This window comes from Rhipicephalus microplus, chromosome X (assembly GCF_043290135.1).
Source record: "Rhipicephalus microplus isolate Deutch F79 chromosome X, USDA_Rmic, whole genome shotgun sequence".
NCBI classification, from domain to species: Eukaryota; Metazoa; Arthropoda; class Arachnida; order Ixodida; family Ixodidae; genus Rhipicephalus; species Rhipicephalus microplus.
In genome coordinates, this window is record NC_134710.1 from 416,764,874 (window position 1) to 416,780,334 (window position 15,461).

The window sequence follows — 15,461 nt, forward strand, 5'->3', positions numbered from 1 at the left end:
TTAATAGCTTTTCTGAAAGTCCGCGTCGACGTATTGGGATCCAGACCCATACCTTGTCGCCTGGTTTGTAGGTTACCAATTTATGTCGTAGGTCGTACCGTTTCGCATCTTTGTGTTGCTGGTGACAAATACGCACGCGGGCTAGCTGTCGGGCTTCCTCGGCACGCTGACCAAATTCTTCGGCGTCAGCGTGAGTGTCGTCACACTCGTGCGGCAGCATAACGTCCAACGTTGTAGTGACTTCGCGCCCGTGTATTAAACTAAACGGCGTCATTCCGGTAGTTTCCTGCCGGGCAGTATTATAGGCGAAGGTCACATAAGGCAAAATTTCGTCCCAGTTCTTGTGTTCTGTGTCGACATACATGCAGAGCATGTCTGCGAGGGTCTTATTAAGCCGCTCTGTTAGTCCGTTTGTTTGTGGGTGGTACGCCGTTGTTCTCCGGTGAGCTGTCCCACTGAGCCTGAGAACCGACTCCAAAAGTTCTGCCACGAACGCAGTTCCTCTATCCGTGATGAGAACTGTTGGAGCACCATGCCGAAAGACGACGTTTTCTATGAAGAAATGAGCCGCTTCTGCTGCTGTGGCCCTCGGCATGGCTTTAGTTTCTGCGTAGCGAGACAAGTAATCAGTGGCGACAATGATCCATCTGTTCCCTGTGGTAGAAGTTGGAAATGGGCCCAGGAAATCCATTCCGATTTGGGCGAATGGCTTTGCTGGTACTTGAACGGAATGTAATAAGCCTGCCGGCCTGCCGGGTGGTGCTTTGCGTCTTTGACAGTCGGCACATGTTTGGACGTGATGTTTCACAGCAGCAGGTAGGTTAGGCCAGTAGTAACTAGTTTGCAGACGGGACAATGTTCGAGTGTAACCGAGATGACCAGAGGTGACTTCATCATGGCAGGCTTCCAGAATTTCTTTTCGCAGTGATGCAGGGACGACGAGCAAGTATGGGCTGCCGGTGGGAGAAAAGTTTTTCTTGTATAGGACGTCGTTCCTTAAACAAAAAGATGGCACTCCTCTCGCAAAAATTCGCGGCACGTCTTCCCGTCGTCCTTCTAAGAAATCGATAAGCGAAAGCAGGTCAGGGTCACGGCGCTGCTCTTGTGAGATAGTGGCCGCGTTGATGACTCCCAAGAATGCGGCGTCCATAGACTCGTCATTAATAGCGGCAGGCTCAACAGGTGACCGCGAGAGACAGTCTGCGTCGGTGTGCTTCTTCCCTGATTTATAAATAATGGTCATATCAAACTCCTGAAGCCGAAGGCTCCAGCGTGCTAAACGGCCGGATGGGTCTTTCAAGTTAGCGAGCCAGCAAAGCGAGTGGTGATCACTGACGACCTTGAATGAGCGGCCGTACAGATACGGTCGAAATTTGAGAACCGCCCAAACCACAGCGAGGCACTCTTTCTCGGTAGTGGAGTAGTTCTCTTCCGTGTGAGATAGAGCTCTGCTGGCATAGGCTATCACTTTCTCGCAGTTATCTTGCCATTGTATCAGTACGGCGCCCAGGCCTACATTGCTTGCGTCGGTGTGAAGTGCTGTTGGCGCTTCCTGGTCAAAGTGCGCCAGAACCGGAGGTGTTTGGAGGCGTTGGCGTAATTCGTTGAACGCTGTTTGTTCCTTTTCGCTCCAAAAAAAGGGGACATCCTCTCGTGTGAGCCGCGTCAGAGGCGCCGCAATAGACGAAAAGTTGGCGATGAATCGTCGGTAATAAGCGCAGAGGCCTAAGAAGCGTCTCACTGCTCTTTTGTCATGCGGTGCGGGAAACTTTGCGACAGCGTCAATTTTGCCCGAGTCAGGTCGAACACCTTCGTGGCTGACCACGTGGCCTAAGAAGAAAAGTTCGTTGAAACCGAAATGGCACTTCTCTGGCTTTAAAGTCAGGCCAGCCGAACGTATAGCTTGTAGAACTGCGAATAATCGACTTAGGTGTTCCTCGAATGTACCTGAGAAGACGACAACGTCGTCTAGATAAACCAAGCATGTCTGCCACTTAAGTCCTGATAGCACAGTGTCCATTAAACGCTGAAAAGTGGCTGGTGCTGAGCATAACCCGAATGGAAGCACTTTAAATTCATAAAGACCGTCGGGCGTCACGAAAGCAGTTTTCTCACGGTCTCTCTCGTCGACCTCTATTTGCCAATAGCCACTTCGCAGGTCCATCGATGAGAAATAGCGTGCATGCCGCAGCCGATCAAGAGAGTCATCTATACGTGGCATTGGATAGACGTCTTTCTTCGTTACTTGGTTTAACTTGCGGTAATCTATACAGAAACGCAAGCTGCCGTCTTTCTTTTTAACCAATACCACGGGGGATGCCCAGGGACTCTTGGAAGGCTGTATTACGTCATCTTGGAGCATCTTCTGAACTTGCTTTTGGATCTCCTCACGTTCTTTCGGAGCCACACGGTATGGGTTTTGACGGATCGGTCTCGTGTTTTCTTCAATGATGATTCGGTGCCGGGTCAGTGGTGTTTGCTTGACTTTTGACGTGCACGAAAAACAATTTTTGAACTGGTGTATTAGCTCTAGTAGGCGCTGTTTTTCCGAGGCTGACAGGGTTGAGCAAATGTTGACACACAAAGGTGTCGAGGCTGGGATGGTCGCCTCATCCGGTTGCAAAGCGGAGCAATCTCTGGCTTGCTCCACGTCATCGTAGTAGGCAATCGCGGTGCCCTTCTGGGTGTGACGACGCTCGTTGCTGAAGTTGGTGATGAGGACTTCTGCCCGCCCATCAATTAGTGCCAGAATGCCTCTCGCTATTGAAACATCTTGCGTAAGCAATAGCGTGTCTATTCGCTCCGCTATCACCTCATTACGGCACGGCCGTTCAGACAACACCGACACAAGGCAGCAAGATCTCGGCAGGAGCATCACATCATCGGCTACACGTAAACGTTGCAGTTGTTCTTCAGTGGTGGCGTCGACGTAAGGATGGGCGGAAAAGGTGACGATACGTTCTGGGATGTTGATGATAGCACCGTACTCTCGCAGAAAATCCATACCCAAAATCAACTCTTTACAACAGTCCGGTAAAATGAGAAAAGTGGCGACGAAGTTCGAATCATCGATTACGAGCCGAGCGGTGCATTTACCGGTTGGCGTCATTAGCTACCCACCAGCAATCCTTATGCTCGGCCCACTCCACGGCGTCTTAACCTTCTTAAGGCGGTCGGCGAGCTCTTGTCGCATAATAGAGAAGTCAGCACCAGTGTCAACCAGTGCTGTTACGTGGTGTCCGTCTATAATAACGCTGTGGTCGGCACGTACAATTTCATTGGCAGTAGTACTCGTGGTTGTTGTCGCCTTCGTCATCACCGTCGTCACGTCGTCTTTGTGTAGAGGCAAGGGGGTCTTTTTGGCGTCTCGGCAATTGGCAACCTTGCCCCCGGAGGTCGCGGCAGTTAGTTTCCCTGGCACGGGCTTGGGGAGCGGTTTCTGATGGCGTCCGCGTATCTTTGGCGATTCGGAGAATTCTGACCTCGTGCAGGTGAGGGAGACCGCCAGCGACGACTTGGTGAGGACGCTTGGTTCGTCGGTAGGTGATCAGCACCATGGTCACGAGGGTCTTCAGAATAAAAAGAAGCGGGCCGAGAAAAGTTTCCAAACCGGGTTTCTCGATGACGGCAGTAGCGCGAGATGTGGCCTGGTTCGCCGCAGTGGAAACAAAGGGGTCGATGGTCGGCAGTGCGCCACAAGTCGGTCCGACGTACTGGTGGTCACCGCACAGGTTCACGCTGCCACCACGGCAAGGTAACGGGCCGCGGCTGAAAGGGTGGTTCTTCTGGGGCAGGTGGATGACGGCGGATGGCATCAGCATAGGTCAGTGGACGTGGTTCGGGTGGTGGCGCCGGTAATGGAAAGGCTTGCCGTAGTTCCTGGCGCACAATTTCTGCAACAGAAGCAACTGGGGGATCGGTAGACGGAAGGCTGAGGGCCCGCAGCTCTTCCCGCAGGATTTGTCGAATGTTTGCCGTAAAGAGTCTTCGGAAACGGCGGCGTTTTGAGCGGTGGCACCAACAGGCGTTTGGTCGGGCAGGCGGTCAAAGTGGCGGCATCGTTGCCGGAGCGCCCGCTCAATGACAGTCGCCTCTTTGATGAATTCATCCACTGTTGTTGGCAGATTTCGTACAAGGACGGCGAAAAGCGGTTCCTTAACTCCCCGCATCAGATGACGAACTTTCCTTGCCTCGGGCATGTCAGGGTCAGCGCGGCGAAATAGGCGGGCCATATCCTCAGCGAACATGGCCACGCTTTCGTTCGGCTTTTGCATGCGGACTTCGATCATCTGTTGTGCGAGATCCCGTTGGTCCGCACTCAGGAACGTCTCGAGAAGCTTTTGGCGGAAATTGTCCCAGGTTTGGAAAGTAGGCTCCCTGTTCTCATACCATGTGCGAGCGCTATTTTCCATTGCGAAGTAGGTACGGCCAAGTTTTTCTTGCACGCTCCAACGATTCACCACAGCGGTCCGCTCGAACTGGTCGAGCCAGTCCTCGACATCTTCGTACGGTTCTTCACGGAAGACTTCGGGAATACGAGGAGTGTCAAAAGTTACCTGGTAAGGGTGAGTCGTCTGGGCCGGGGCCGGGGGAAGATTCGCAGACGCTGAAGGGGCCGCCATGTTGGTAACAGGAGATGCCGTCAAGAGTTCTGGGCTAAGGCCTAATAGGCGCCGGCTGAATCGGTGTACTGGAGTCGCAACAAGACGTTGAGGCTCCGGACTCGGTGTACGGTCCCGAACAACGCTTTCTTGCATCAGGTTGCAGGCCCCAGCACCTCCACCAGTGTCGCAACGTCAAGAGAGAGGTCGTACTCGAAGACGCTGAGAAAACAGCAACCGGTCGGTCTCTTTGTTAACCGCGTGAGAGAGAGTTCCTCATCTTTTTCGTTGTTGCGTTCTGCATAAAAGCGTGCAGTTGCGCGTATGCGCTGTCGCCTTCGTCTTTTTCGCGGGACGTACGTGACAATATTTAGTTGCATTCACCAGGTATTACACCAATCACTTATAAGGTTTAGATCTGATTGAAGAGCATTAGGATCGTCAGTACTGAGTATTTCACGGTGAATTACGCAATCGTCTGCAAATAAGTGAACATGAGGTGTCAATGTAGATGGCAAGTCATTAATATAGATTAGAAAAAGAAGTGGTCCTAGTACTGATCCTTGAGGCACGCCGGAATGAACTTCAGTAACAGGTGAGTCATGATTATTAGCAGTAACAAATTGATGGCGGTTACAAAGAAAATATTCAATCCATTTCAGTATGTTATTATCGAGGTTCAAAAGACTAATTTGAAAAGAAGTAGTTGATGCGAAACTTTGTCAAATGTTTTACTAAAATCTAAAAACACACAGTCAGCAAACGAGGCGCGATCTAAAATACAAATTAGTCCATGAGTAAACGATATTAGTTCCGTTTCGCATGAGTAAGTTTTACGGAAACCAAGTTGAGCTGTGGTGAAAAATGAGTAGGAGTTGAGGAAGTTAACCAGGTTGGTGAAAATCACGTGTTCAAGAAGTTTGCAACAGGTGCTGGTCAGTGAGATTGGGCAGATATTCAGGGGTGAGTTTTTCCTGCCGGGCTTGTGCAGAGGAACCACCTTCCCCATTTTCCATTGTGAAGGAAGAGTAGAGTCTATGGATTGTTAAAAGCTTTTGGTCAATATCATGGAGCTGAAGACGCTAGTGCTTTTTAAAAAGTTGCTGTTGATGCCGTCAAAGCCTGCAACTGAGTTAAAGGGTAATTTGTCAATAAGTTTAGCAATGCCAGAGGAATGTACTGTTACAGGATAAATTATAAGATAGTTGCATGCGCTGGTGTCCGCTAGGTGAATGTTGCTTGAAACCGAGAAATTATTGCAAAATGCGTCATTTTGCAAAAAGCGGTACTTGCGAATATGTTGCCTTCTGTGTCTTTTAGAATGATAATGCTATCGCAAAAAGGGTTAATAACTCGCGAGAACTTGCGAATGTCTGTTTTGATCATGCCTGGTAGAGTGTGGGTTAGGTAATAATTTTTACCTTCCTTTAGGGCAGATAAATATGTACGATTAGCAGCTTCATAAGATTCCCACCCTGCGCTGATGATGCACACCCTGCGCTGATGATGCAACGCTTGCAAGAAAAGGAAAGTGTTTCCAATGCTTTGCTAAGACAACATGGTGGTGGCACCTACCCATCGCTTTGCATTTTACGCCTTCTCGCCTCCGAGATGGGCGCGCACGCCACGCGCTCCGTTTTTCAAGACAAGTGCCAGATAGCGCTCATGTCTCACCTGTGACGTGACTTGATGCACTCGCTCTACTCCACTGCATGCTCGAGGCACACTAACACAGAATTTCAAGAATGCCGTTCAACAATTTTCTTGCACAGAACATAAAACAAACGTTTTGTTTCCTCTGTCCAGACGCAAGACTGACGTCTTTCGACGAGATTTGCCGTGTAACATGCAGATATGGGGCCAATTTTTCAACCTTCCTCATTTTCACTGTTTTTATTTTTCTCTGCTTTTATTCTTTGTTTTGCCTGTTTACTTCTATTTGTATACCTCTCGCTTTACGTATTTCTTACTCATTCTTGCTGTTTCAATTTATCTTCCCGTTTTTCCATTCCTTTCTATTTCGCATTTGACTACACTCTTCCTATTTCTAATAAGTGTAGTTAGGCCTTCTTTACGCCTAGTTCTTCCTCTGATTGTGATAAAAGATCATAATAATTGAGGTGCTCAAAGAACAAGTCTTCTCGCTGGCGGAAGAGAACGCTCCATGAGTTTAACAAAGAGCATTGCCACCGCTTAGTACAGCATGTTACACATCACATAACACCATACGAACGCGGGGCCCACATACAGTGATCCGCACTTAGTATGCGTGGCGGCAACTTTGACCACGCACACCACCTTGAGTGTTACGAAGACAAGGATACTGGAACTAAATTGACCGCACTTCGTGCTAAAAAAGGCTGAAGGCGTATCACGCCACTTTTATGCCTCACCAGCACTAGCTAGAACAACACACGCATAAATGTAGCCCAACCAGCCAGAAGCATTTATTAACCATATGCGGCTGCCGCTCAAGCCCCGCTATCTTGGAATCATAACTCTTCAGTTCGGTATTCTTATCAAGTAAACAAAAAGTGCTACGGTGAACTAGCACGCACAAAAACGCTCGATTCTTTGAATTGAACGTCTCATGACAATTTTCGTTAAATATTACGACCCAGAAAACCGGGAAACACTCGTTTAACGCATCATTATGAAGGCGCCCATAAATCCAGCTATGCTCCCAAATTTATTATTTTTCATAAGTATTACTAAATATTATCAAGCACCAAGTACTGTAGAAAAGCGCTTCCCATAAAGACCCCTTGTCTATATAGAGGAGCCTTAGTTTCTTAAATACCGAAAGGTCACCTACCAACCTAACGGCCGCTTCCAAAGCTAAGCGAATGCTTGTAAAATAAATCCACCAACAAGTCCTTCTTTTAACAGATGTCATTGCTGCAAACTTCTTCGAGTTGTCTTTGTAGTTGGAAGAACTGAAGAATATGTCTATAAATAAGAGGGCTTTTCCAGGGTTTTTTGCAAACCTCCCATGTGATATAAACCTTTTGAAGGAAGCTTCCAAATCTGTCCGATATGGCAAGAACACAAGGGAACGAATGAGATTGAAGGCTTTCATCGTGAAAAATTTTGCTGCATTTATCACCTCAAACTTAACTGTTGTTTAGCTAGTGCTCTGTAGTTACCGCCGCTATGTGGTGGAATACACCCCCTTTTCTCCCTTCTGTCAATTTTTCTAACGCCTCTTCCACCGCTTCATGTTATATTTAATTAGTCTTGGCTCATTCTAATTTAGGGATGCAAGAGACAGCACAAAGCACACACACGCGTTAAAGTAAGCAGTTCACGCTTTCAAGAAGACAGAGCTCACCTCTTCTCTTCTACGCACTCGTCTAAATGTGCACGCACTGACTTCAATGCAAGTTGACAGTGAAACATAATTGGCCAAACATGTACTTTTAGTTTAAACGCATACATCAAATAAACCTATTCACACATATTTCAATACTGACAGAATATACTAGCCGTATATCTTCACCAGTTAGCCATCGACAACTGTGTCTTGATATCGGGTAGGGATCGAGGCACAGTTTTCAGCCCCTCTGCTGCAGGCGCCGGTGCTTCTGTTGGAAGACGCGGCTATCTCCGGCAACACAGCTGCACGAACGGCTGTCGCCCACCGCGACGCACTGCTCCGCTTGAGGGTCGCCGAATTCCGCAACTCTCTTGCTACTTCCGCTCAGGAATAGACGGGAGAAGCGGGGCAGTCGACGCTGCTGGCTCCTACCATGTCGCCCGGACGGACACCGAAACAACGGCGCAGGCTGCGGTTAAAGAGCAAACAATACAACGCAACGCCCCAGCAACCTCACGTTCGTTAAGACATTTTAGCTGCTGCAAGAGACAGTTGTCATCTAATTATGCGCTAAACCAAGATGTTTAGCCAAGTACGCACGTCACACCTGAGTACGAAGGCTCTTGAATTTGAGACACCAATGACCGACAGTTCCCCTTGCATTAACCAGCTGGCAGCACCCTATGCACAGAGCCTGCTGCCTTTGAATGTAACCTTGGAAACAATACAACCAAATCCCCACGTTCAATTGACCGTAAGAATTAGTGTAAAGGCGCCGTCATATGCAGCTCGTAACGGGGGTTTCTATTTGTTGATTTAGAGGCCATTAACAGTTCATAATTTCCCAACAACGGTGGTAACAGAAGTTAATGATTTGAATGTGCCAGCGTCATAAAAATGCCACATTAATACATTGGCAATGCAAAGTTAGAAACAGGAGACCTCCAGGGATCAAAGCTGGCCATTGTAAAGCAGCTTTGGAGAAAGACCACATGCAGACGTAATGTCATGCAACAACTGTGATTACAGTTCAGTCTATGCAATTTGTTGACAACATAACAAACGTAAACTTCTAATCGTATGACTCAGGTGAGGTTACTGATGTCAGCTTACTGTTAATCGTGGCGACAGTTTAAGCTCTGCTTTACTGTCAACATACTGGAGGTTACATTTATACTTCTAATATTCAACAAACTATATGAAAGCGTATTATACACCACTTGAATAAGCTAACGGCTGATACGTTACGTATAATATTGACATATCATCGCCCTGTGGCATGTATTATGTTTTCATAAAACTTAAGTCTCTGCTTCAACGTAAATGTTGTGTTACGGAATACTACGAGTTACAGTTTAACCACCTGGGCAACCAAAAAGACTCAAAGATTATTATATGTGGACAGCTACTTTATTTACATAAAAAACGAGAAATGTTGGATCTTCTCGTAGCACTTGCCTTAAAGTCAAAAAAGGTAATCACTGAAAGGCAAAAGGGTGTGTGGTTCGCCCTTTTGTGGACTAAGTGGGCATTCAATTTCAACACACTCACAACGTATCTACTCGGAGCCAGCGAAACGAGCAGCACGAGCTCCGTCTGCACGCTTACTGCCTTCGGGTATAGAAATTTCTTTGCTGCAGGTGGATTGAAGGAACCTGTTCGAAAGAGCATAAACGCTCACCACCACACACATCCTGGCAAAAAAATATATGTTGACTGAGTGGTGACGCGGACGTGTTCGCAAGTGGTATTTCTTTTCAAAATCCACAAATGCCTCATATGTTTTCCCACCGCCAAACGAAGACCGAATCAAAGCTGCTATCACGCGCCCCGCACTGTCTTCATACCGTGGCCACCGCAGAGCGAGCACGGAGCTTACTCATCTTCCCGAGAAGCTCTGCTCATCCTGCATAGCACCACAGATCCCACGCACTTAGGCAACTGATGTCCCGCGCAAGAGGCAACAAGCAGCTCTCTACGCTGAATAGCTGCAAGTTCAGCCCCGTGCTACAGGAGCATCAATGAAATCGTGCAATACGAGTAGTTGGCGCGATGATAGCTTAAAACGCACGCGAAATACACTGGGACGCTTGATGGATGGATACGGTTCGACGTAACTTCGACAGCCACGTTCGTGCGCGCCCCTTACTCTCGTCGAGTAAAGACGCATGCCCTGTTCGCTTTGTGCTATCCTTCTGGTAGTAGCAACAATAATTTAACGTATCACAGTCCGAGCTTAGCACATGTAGTACATATTACGATGCAGAACAAGCTCGTAAGAAAAATTTCCTGATATCCACCAACAAAAACTAGCATTAGCCAGTGCTAGCCAACTATAAATTACCTTTAGAAGTTTACTCAGAAGTCTTCAAGATTGGTAGCACGACCAAACGCTACTAAACGGTGAGTCAATCCTCCCCTCACAGGCCAATACCCCACATAACAAGAAAGCAGCAGTCAGCATTACATGGCTAACATTTTCGTAATTTAACAAAAGCTGGGGGGGGGGAGTGGTTCTTAAAATTGGAAAAGAAAAGAAAAGTGAACCCCGCAACTGTCTGCAGCTAAGTGCGACACCTCAGCAGTGGTTCACATGGGAAGGGGAATGGGGGATAATAGACTTGAGCGAAGAGAGGAAAGAGAAAGGAGAGAGCGAGCAAAGGAAGGGGGGGACGCACAGATCGTCTACCAAAATCACGGGGCGCGAATTCTCTAAATTCGCTCACGCAGTCCGCTTCCGTCTACAAAGTCGAGCAGCGCTGAAAGGGCACGCTTGATATGCGCGCGGCCACTGTTCGGGAACAAGAGGTGCTCAGTTGTTGTCCGAGGCAGGCCGAGAGCTCCGTACGTTGCGAGCATCACCTGTCTGCTCGCGTCACCAGCCGGGCAATGAAGCAAAAGGTGGTCCAGAGTCTCCAGGTCGCCGCAGTCCATGCAGTATGGACTGCCACGCCCGGAGTGCCGATGTTTTCGCTCGGCGGTGTAGTTGTCTCCGGTGCGGAGACGGAGAAGGAAACCGCGGTCTCGTCTTGGGAGTCCCTTGAGAGGGAGCCGCCGCGGCGGCTTTCCAGCTGCTACGCGAGGGTCGGGATGACGCTCGCGCACGTAGCGGGCGGTGAGGAGACGGCCGGCATCCGCGGAGCACACGAAGTTGGTGACGCCGGTGTCGGGGTCGTGCGCATCCCTCGCGGCACAGTCGGCCGCCTCGTTGCCGGGTATTCCGATGTGCGAAGGCACCCAGTGCAGCGAAAGGTTGCACCCCGTTTGCTGCACGGCGTGCAGCTTCCGGGCAACTCTCTGCGCAAGGAGGCTGCCGTCTTCCTCGCGCGAGATCGCGGCCAAGGCCGCCCGGGAGTCGCAGATGATGGCTGCAGCGCTCATGGGTGCCCGCTCACTGAGGAAATCGGCTGCCAAATTTATAGCGGCGAGTTCCGCCACAGTGGAGGAGGCGAGGGAGGGGAGGCGGCACTTGAGAACCGCGCCGACTGATGGCACAACGCAGGCGGCGGCCGCGGAGCCGTCGCGAAGCACTGACCCGTCGACGTAAACAAGCAGCCGGCCGTTCAGCTGTTCGTGAAGGAGGGCGGAGCACTCCTGCTGCATCGCTGCCAGCGGGGTGCGCGCCTTCGCTTTGATGCCGCCAATGGTCTTGGTGATCACCAGAGGGGTGTGGCGGTAGGGTGGGATAGCCAGCCAGCTGGGGAACTGCATGTCTGGCACAACAGTCAAGAGCTCACTCGCCCGCTGCCCCATGGATGAGTGAGGTAGAGCATATAGCCTGTTCACAAGGAGCTGCCCCTGCCTTGTGGTTTTCAGCCGCAGTACATGATTTAGTGTCCGCTGGGTCACCCGCAGGGAGATGGGAGTTTCCCCCGCTTCGGCGAGCGTGGGGCCCACCTGGGAGGTTTGGGGAAGTCCGTAGTACTCCCGCACGGCGTTGCGATGGTCCGCGTCCAAGGCAGCTAGCTGGCAAGCACTCAACGAAGCCACTGCTGCAGTGTAGATCACGCGTGCCGATGCGACTGCGTTGTAGACTCGCAGGGCAAGGGCAGGGGTGCAGCCGTGCCCTCGCGCGAGGAGACTGCGTGCGGCGCCGAGTACCTTGCGGTTGCTCGTCCGCAGATCGTTGACGGCCGGTCGCCAGCTGAGCCGGTGGTCTATGGTCACCCCCAAATAGCGCACCTTCGTGCTCCACTCGATGGGGAGGCCCCGGAGTGAGAGCCGAGGCGTGGAGCGGCGTGTCGACGCTCGCGGGTGGACGAGCAGTGCCTCCGTCTTGGAGGCGGCGAGCGCCAGTCCAACCCCGTTCAGGAATGCGTCAACCGCGTCGATGGCCACCTGGAGGGACTCGAGAAGGGCTGCCCGGTGGCGACCGGGGCCGCAGGCAAACAGCGCAATGTCATCGGCGTAAATCGCCACATGCACTTCACACGCCGTGTTGCACGGGATGTAGTCGGGCAGCCTGGCAAGAGCCAGATTGAACAGAAAAGGGCTCAGTATGCTGCCCTGGGGTACGCCTGCGGTGACGGAGTGGGGACCGCTGATTGTGAAGCCAACACGAACGCGAAGAGTGCGGTCGCCCAAGAAGCTCTCCAGGTAGTCAAACATCCGCCCGCACACACCGAGGTCACGAAGTGCGTCCAAAATCGATGCGTGGGGCAAACAGTCAAACGCACTTCTCACGTCGAGCAGCACGAGGATGCCGTAATCGCCGCGGTACTTGGCCTCCTCGAGGGTGGCGATCACGTCGGCCAGTGAGTCGAACGTACAGCGCCTTGGGCGAAATCCGCTCTGTTCGGGAGGGAATGCGTTGGTTGCGGTGGCAATCCAGCGAAGGCGTCGCAATGCCATGGCTTCCATGACTTTCCCCGCGGCCGAGGTAAGTGACACTGGCCGGTAGGATGAAAGCTCCGTGGCCGGCTTCCGTGGCTTCAGGATGGGCACCACGAGCGCCTCTTTCCAGCCAGGAGGCACCTGACTCTTGCGCCACACTTCGTTGTAGGCCTCCAGCAACCGGGGCCGCGTGGAGGGGTCAATGTTGCGCAGCACCTGGTAGGTGAGGCCGTCCACTCCCGGGGCAGACCACTTCGTGCGGTTGTTGAGCACTGCGGTCAGCTCGCTGAGAGTAAACTCCTCCGTGCACAATGCGCGGATCTCTAGCAGAATGCCCTCGGTGGGAAAGTACCGCTCGGGAGCGAAGAGCTCAGGCCTGTTGAGTGCAGGCACAGGTGGTAGTCCCTGTGGAGGCTGTGGGCAAGCAGGAGGGGCAAACTTGTCTGCCAGCAGCTCAGCCAATTCCTGCGTGGCGATCTTCATTGCAACAGCAACACAGAGAACCGGGCAGCGAGGCTCTCTGGTGCGAAGAACGGCAGCGAAAATGCGCCAGGCTTGGGCGTGGTTCTGAGGGTCATCTAGTGACGAGCAGAGGCTCCCCCAGCTCTGGTTGCGACGGCGTCTGGCGTGCCTGCGGCACACCGCGTCAATACAGTTATAGGCACGCCAATGTTCCGCCTTCTGCGAGCGCACCGCCACAATCTGCGCCCTGCGACGCGCGGCGCGAAGGTTGAGGAGGCTGATGTCTGGTGCGGGGGTGCCCGCAGGCACGGTGCAGTGGGTGGTAGCTGCGTCGTGACACTCGGCCAGCGCGGTGAAGAAGTCTGCAGAGACTGGCACTCTAGCACACAGTTCTCTGAAGCGAGTCCACTTCACAACACTGTAGGTCCGAGTGTACCTGATGTAAGCTGAGGGGGGTGTGACCACGATGGGGTAGTGGTCGGAGCCCTGAGAGTCCGGTGCACGTTGCCACTCATATTTACACGTACCACCCACGAGAGTCAGGTCGATGGCACTGTCGGACACACCACGGCGCGCGAGAGTACAGCTACCCGTGTTTATAACGAGCAGTCCGGCCTTTTGCACGGCATCGAGAAGGTCGCGCCCACGGTGGTTCGTCACGCCACTGCCCCAGGAGGTGTGGTGAGAGTTAAAGTCGCCACCGATGACCGCGTCGCGATTTAGGCGGTCTGCGAGGCGGCACACGAATTGGGTGTCCCAGCATGCCGAGTAGTTCGATGTGCGCACGTACACGCTAGCGACACTGGTGTCCGTGCTCCCGATGCGCACAGTCAGGGCGACGGCCTCGAGGGTGTCACAGAGAATGTCCTCGATGTCCACTGCAGCGTGAGGGAGGTCGGCGCGCACATAAACCGAAGCCCGCGACGTGCCGGGAGGATGCGAGGGAGTGCTGCACCGGACTGCGCTACACTCTTCAAGTTCGCACTGCGTGGTGCTGTGATAGCCGACAAAACCAGGTAGGTTGAGTGTTCCGACGCGAGCGTAGGTTTCCTGCAGCAGCAAGACGTCGTACTCGCGTCGGAGGAGTTGGGTAGACAGCTCGGCGTGACGGCAGCGGAGGGAACGAACGTTCCATTGAAGAATCCGCGGCCGAAACACCTTGCCGCTAGCCATGTTGATTGAGGGAGCGTGGGCGGCCAGGGCCGCGTTGCACAGCTCGAACACAGGGCCGGATTGCGGTATTGTCCCGATGAGGGCCTGCACGGCAGCGGCCAGCGCACTAATCACCATGTCCTTTTGCACCTCGCAGTCGGGGGCCGAGGGTTCGGCGGCCGGGGGCGAAACAACCGCGCTGTACGTCCGGCCCGGTTGCACTACCGAGGAAATACCAGTGCACGGTGCTCGAGCAGGCACGGCTTTTCCCTCGCTCTTAAGGTTCCTCTCGGCCTCACGACGAGAGAGGGGCGGGTCCGCAGAGGCCATGATTTCTAGCACCTTCCTCTCGTGTTGCCAGCGAGGGCATCGGGGCTCGGTGGCGGGATGTGGGCCGCCGCAGTGTAGGCACTTGGGGCCGGGTGCAACGCAGTCGGCGCGGGCGTGGTCGCCGCCACAGCGCGAACAGCGTGGGGAGCTGGTGCAGGTCGCATGAGTGTGTCCGAAAGCGCCACAGCCAGCGCACTGGAGAGGGCGGCGACGACGACAACGTACAGGGCGGGTCTGCTTAAATAACGCCACCTCAGGTGGCGGTGCGTTACCCACAAATCGGAGAAGGACATTGCGTCCGGTACGGGCACAAGAGAGGATGGGAGCAGAGCTCTCTATGTTGTTTTTGAGGACCTCCTCGTCAAAAGCCGCGTCAACGCCGTGAAGTACGCCGGTACAAGTTCCTTTGTTGGCGGTCTTGGCGTTGACAGCCACATTCCCGATGCTTTCCACTGCCAGGAGAGCGGAGGTGTCAGCTCCGGGTGTGGTGTCAACCGCAACAACGTTGCCGCTGAAGTTAACGCGCACACGCTTCGTGCCGGGCACCTTCGAGAGCTGTGCTGCAATTGCGTCGCGGCTGAGGGAGAGGAAGTTGTTCTTCCTGCCCTTGGGGCGGTAGAGGATGGTGGCAGAGGTGCGGCGGGGCTCATTCGCGACCAGGTGTTCGATAATATCGAGTTGGTGCTGGCGGCGACCTGGTTTCTGGCGGGACCCCTTTCCCTTGCTTGGGGGAGCTGCACTGGCTGGCTGCCTACTGGAAGGGGCAT